This window comes from Vipera berus, assembly GCF_964194415.1.
Source record: "Vipera berus genome assembly, chromosome: W".
NCBI classification, from domain to species: Eukaryota; Metazoa; Chordata; class Lepidosauria; order Squamata; family Viperidae; genus Vipera; species Vipera berus.
This window is the reverse complement of record NC_138210.1, coordinates 58,050,555-58,056,904: the sequence shown is the minus strand read 5'-3', so window position 1 is coordinate 58,056,904 and position 6,350 is coordinate 58,050,555.

Sequence of the window (6,350 nt, the reverse complement as noted above, 5' to 3'; positions counted from 1 at the left end):
TTCTTCCCATTTTTTTTAAACGGAATGTTTAAATGTGGAACATGGTCATGAGCAGGGGGTCTTCAAACTTGGCTCTTTTATGACTTGTGGACTTCAACTCCCAGAATTCCTCAGCCAGGCACAAGATGTAACCAAGGGGACCTCTAGGGCGGGACAATGAATTAAGCTGGGGGGGGGGGAAATCCATCAAAAAGCAGGAGTTTGATTTATTAACCTAAGCAGATTGCGTTCCAATGCAACACAGGCAGTTAAACTTTGTGGAAAATAATTAATTACTTCCAAAAGTTAACTACCATTGCAGGAAGCCTCCTGGGAATTGTAGTTTTTCTTGATCGACGCGTGCTGTTTACTTTCAAGCGTGGATTTGCTGCGAGCCGCACGGTGGCTTAAGTTTTCAAACTTTGAAGCTTTTGAGACGTGATCGCGGTTCATAGAATACTAATGTTTTCTAAAAAGTTGTTACTTCGTGTGCAAGTCCGAAGGAGAAGGTAGAAGGGGAAAGAATATACCTTTTCCTATGGGGTTTTCCTTAATACTCATTTAAGTTTATTTCCTAATAAGCGTTACAGAACTGCAAGAATGAAACCTAGTAGGGAATTAATATGAAAACAGAATTACAATAGCTAGTCGCAAAATCAAAATATTTTTTCCCTTACCTTCTAAAAAAAAGCTGGAAATTAAGTGTAAAAAATGAAGAAAGATTCCAACGGAAATCGTTTTTTTTTCTTTTTTGTAGCAAGCATGAGTGCGGTGGATTAATGCAATCGTAAAACAAAACTAGCAACAAATACCAAGAGAGATTGAGATACATAACCGGTCAAACCACATTGTGGAACAGCTGGGACACCAACAAATCAACGTTGTTGGCACATGCCCTTCAGGATTATATTCCATGTATTGGATGAAATGGACTGTGGTCCACAAGAATTTATGCAGAATAAAGTTGCAGAGTACCTATTTGCAGCCCACCTTCCTTATTTTTACAAATAACTCAAGGCAGTGAACATACCTTCCTCTTTTCTCCACAACAATAATGGGCGGGTTAGACAGAGAGAGAGAGAGAGAGACTGCCCCAAAATCATGTTTATCTTTTGTTGAAGAGTTGATTAAACAGCTGGAAAAGTTCTTGACAGTGTCATTTTTAAAAAAAAGACAAGCAGATGCAGGAATCCTCAAATTACAGTGACAATTTTATTAGCTGCACTTTCAAGCTTGGATTTGCTGCGGACCGCACGATGGCTTAACTTTTCAAACCTTGAAGCTTTTGAGACGTGATTGCGGTTCATAGAACTGGGTATGTCCAGTTTAATGAAGAGAAGGACGAGGGGGGGACATGAAAGCAGTCTTCCAATATCTCGGGTTGCCACAGAGAAGAGGGAGTCAAGCTATTCTCCAAACCGCCTGAAGGCAGGACAAGAAGCAACGGATGGAAACTAATCTAAGGAGAGAAGCAACCTAGAACTAAAGAGAAACTTCCTGACAGTTAGAACAATTAATCAGTGGAACAACCTGCCTCCAGAAGCAGTGAATGCTCCAACACTGGAAGTTGTTAAGAAGAGACTGGACAACCATTTGTCTGAAATGGTATAGGGTTTCCTGCCTGAGCAGCGGATTGGACTAGATGACCTCCAATGTCCCTTCCAACATCATCATCATCTTCCTTATTATTATTATTATTATTATTATTATTATTATTATTATTATTATTATTATTATTATTATTATTATTATTATTATTATTTTATCTGCTCTGTTAACTTGGCAGGCTTAACTTGGCAGGCAGTTCCTGTCATTGGCCAGTATGATGCTTCCCTCCCCCCATTCAGGATAGTTTACAGCCATTACTCAATTCAGTATGTTCAGGAACAAACTGTACCAGCCCAGCACTATTGACGCTAGATAAGTTATTATGCTACAGCACTAGATGAACTGAAACTGGTAGTCGTCAGAGTCACAGGATGGCAGAGTTCACACCAGAAGTACTGTAGTTTGCTGCTGCTTTTATAGGTAGTTCCTCGGTTTACAACCATTCTTTTAGTGACCATTTGAAGTTGCAATGGTGCTTGTACAACCGGTCCTCGTGTGGTACTTACAACTGTCACAATATCCCCATGGTCACGTGATCAAAATTCAAGTTCTTGGCAACTGACATGCACCATATTTACAGTGATTTCAGCACCCCAAGGTCATTTGATAATAAAGTTGGAAGGGACCTTGGAGGTCATCTACTCTAGCCCCCTGCTCAGGGAGGAAACCCTATACCATTTCAGACAAATGGCTGTCCAGTCTCTTCTTAAAAACTTCCAGTGTTGGAGCATTCACCGCTTCTGGAGGCAGGTTGTTCCACTGGTTAATTGTTCTGTCAAGAAGTTTCTCCTTAGTTTTAGGTTGCTTCTCCTCGATTAGTTCCCATCTGTTGCTTCTTGTCCTGCCTTCAGGCACTCTGGAGAATCACCATTTGCAACCTTCCCAGCTGACCTCTGACAAGCAGTCACCAGGGAAAACTGGATTCGCTTAAGGACCATGTGGTTCACTTAACAACGGCAGCGATTCGCTTATTAAGCATGGCGAAAAAAAGATCATTAAAATCAGGCACAATTCACTTAACAATCACTTTGCTTAGCAGCAGAAATTCTATTCCCAATTCTGGTTGTAAATTGAGGATTAACTGAAAAAACTGTTGCAGCAAAACCCTCTTTCTTTTAAAACATTGTCCAGATCAGTGGTTCTCAGCTGAGGGCCATATGGTCCGCCGGGGATTCTGGGATATTTCAAGAGAGTCATAGCCAGGAGAGGGAGCACAGAAAAGTAAATGTATTTTGCAAAATGCAAATAATGTCTTGTTCACCTCAGAAAATGTAGCTATTACTGTCCTATGTTTGCATTCAGGAATAAAACCTGGGATGAGGGAAAAAGATTTGAGGAACACTGCTCTAAATGATTAACAATGCTGTCAGGTCTGTTTTTATAATGGGTGCTTGCTTCTATGAAGTATTATTGATTGGTGTGCATTTGTGTTAACTTATAAAGTATAACAGGTAGTCCTTGACTTATAACAGTGCATTTAGCGACCATTTGAAGTTACAACAGCACTGAAAAAAGTGACATAACCATTTTTCACACTTAATGACCATTGCAGCATCCCCAGGGTCACGTGATAAAAAATTGAGACGCTTGGTAACTGACTCATATTTATGACGGCTGCAGTGTCCTGGGGTCATGTGATCCCCTTTTGCGACCTTTTGACAAGCAAAGTCAATGGGGAAGCCAGATTCACTTAACAACTCTGTTGCTAATTAAACAATTGCAGTGATTCACTTAACACCTGTGGCAAGAAAAGTCATGAAATGGGGCAAAACTCACTCAACACATTTCTCACTTAGTAACATAAATTTTGGGCTCAATTGTGGTCGCAAGTTAAGGGCTACCTGTAATGTGAATGAAAGAAATAACAAGAAAAGTAGTATAGAGCTATGACATGGGAACTGTGACTGCAGACGTATGTTTCAACTTTCATTGAAGACCCTCAATAGGGAGTTATACATTGGCTACATCTAGGATCTTGATATCTGTATTAAGGGGAAAGAAAAGAAATACAAAACAATTGTCACATTCTGTATAAAATTACACTTCAACAGTTCTATCCGAAATGTATGTGTGCAAAGATCTCTTTTAGTTATCATGCACAGCAGCAAAAAATGCATGATTTCCAGAAGAAGAGACATATAAGCCAATCATATGTTATTAGAACTGCTTTTGTATGTTCTTGATGACATATGTATTTAAACATGAATCTATACCAGGTTTGAAGGCTTGTCAGCAAAGAGTAGAAGCTGTACATTGTAGGATATAAGTAGGAAATTAATTTATATTCATTTAATTATATGAAGGCATGGAAACATTTTTTCTCTGTTATGAACTTTTTTTTAATATCTTGGAGGAGCGAAAGGAAAAGTGGAGTGAGGTATTTGAAAAACAATTCTACATCTTTCACTTTCTCCCTATGTATTTCCTTTTTTAACCTACTTTTGCAGCTATAAACTTGGGGTTATTTTTCTGAGTTTACTTTTTCTAGAGGATGGAAACATAAGCAGAAAACATAAATCCAGAGGAGGGCTTTTAAAAATATATTTAGGTAAGACTACCTCACATCTTTGCTACATGCTTATAATTTTGTTTATTTGTTTATTTAAATTAGTTTTTGCCGCCCAGCAAACAACAGGGTAACTGGGCAGCAGCCTACAATTAGTTAGTTATACCTTTCTTCAGCCTATTGACTGCTAAAATGAATTTAAGTGTTACCTAAGCTTCATTCCTAGCATATATATATATATATATATATATATATATATATATATATATATATATATATATATATATATATATATATATATATATATATATATATATATATATATATATATGTGTGTGTGTGTGTGTAAATTACTAACAAAGAATTAAAGGGAAACTGAGATGCATTTCTGACTCCTTAGTCGTCCTCAGTCAGCTATACCCTTCTGAGATTCGAACCTGGGCTGATTGCATACAAGGCAGTGTTATTTGCCTCTAAGCCACAAGGTCCCTCTCGCTCTGTTAGCTTTTTTCTGCAAGGGAAGATATGTTTCAAATGTTAACTATTTAGATTACCTTGCTAGGCCCCAAACATGGGGCAAATCTTTATTTCCTGTTTTCAGCCTATCTTGAAGGCTATCAAACAGGCAGTAGTCACACCGGACAATTCATATATTTGTGTAAATTACTAACAAAGAATTAAAGGGAAACTGAGATGCATTTCTGACTCCTTAGTCGTCCTCAGTCAGCTATACCCTTCTGAGATTCGAACCTGGGCTGATTGCATACAAGGCAGTGTTATTTGCCTCTAAGCCACAAGGTCCCTCTCGCTCTGTTAGCTTTTTTCTGCAAGGGAAGATATGTTTCAAATGTTAACTATTTAGATTACTTAGTCGTCCTCAGTCAGCGAGAGAGACCTTGTGGCTTAGAGGCAAATAACACTGCCTTCAAGATAGGCTGAAAACAGGAAATAAAGATTTGCCCCATGTTTGGGGCCTAGCAAGGTAATCTAAATAGTTAACATTTGAAACATATATATATATATATATATATATATATATATATATATATCGTATATACTTGAGTATACTTTTTGGGCTGAAAAAATCCACTTCGGCTTATACTCCAGTGAACAAAAAAAAAAAGAACTTACCAAGGACTTGCGCGCGGCCGAGGCTTCGGTGCTTCCGGGATCGCGCGCACCTCTCCCAAACCGCCGCCGTCCGGAGACCTGCCAAAGTTTGGGGAGGTTTGGGGAGGTGCGCGCGCACCTCCCCAAACCTCCCCAAACGTCGGCAGGTCTCCTGACCTCCGCGCCCTGCCTGCCTGCTTCTTTCCGCTGCCTGGCTGCCCTACGATGTAACCCGCTTCATGATAGAGTGCGACGCCTGCAAGGACTGGTTTCATGGCAGGTAACACAAAGCGGTCATTCTCGCCTTTCCCTCCCCCCTCGCCCGCCCGCTCGCTTTTTTTTTCCTCTCAAGCATCACTGGACTGGGCCAGGGAAATCAGAGAGAAGCTGGGCGTGCAGTGTCACGGCGACGGCTGGAAGCCTCGCCCAGCTAGAGACAGAGAGGAAGGAGGGAGGGAGGGAGGGAGGGAGGGCGCGCGCAGGCAGAGAGGGTTTGGTCAGGGTGGCGGCGGCGGCGGACACGGGGAGCTGAGGCGCCGTCCGGTAGGTAGAGGCCGTTATGGGAAGGAGGCGGGAGAAGGGACGTGTGGGGGAAGTACGGGGGCCGTGTAAACGGAGTACGTGCGGCGCCGCGCGGGTCTGATAGAACTGGGCCGGCAACGGGTGCTTGTGAAGCGGCTGAGGGCTGGCTAGGAAGGGGGCGGCGGCGGCGGCGCTGGCGTTTTGCGGGTGGGACAAGGCTCTCGAGAGAGAACATGGTGGAGGCGGAACCGACCCCGCCGCTCCCTGCAGGGGAGAGAAGCCGGGCAAGCGCTGCTCCAGTCCTCGCTCTTCTTCCCTCTCCCGATTTTGCCTTCCTCTCCAAGATAAGTTCGAGCGGTAGGGGAAAGTTAGAGCCCCTTTCTGAGGCCGCCCCTTACTTGGGATTGTTGGGCGAGAAGGCGACGTGGGCATGGAGGAGGAAGTAAGTCGCGCTTTACTCGTCACTGCGGGGCGGGGAGAAAAAAAGTTCTTGCCGGCCGGACTTGGATGGCGGCAGCGGCATCAGCTGGGAGCCGCAGCCCCGCCTAGTCCGGCTGAGCTGAACCAGCTCAACACAAAGCGATCGGGCCTTTCCTCCCCCCCCCTTTCCCTCCCCCCTCCCACT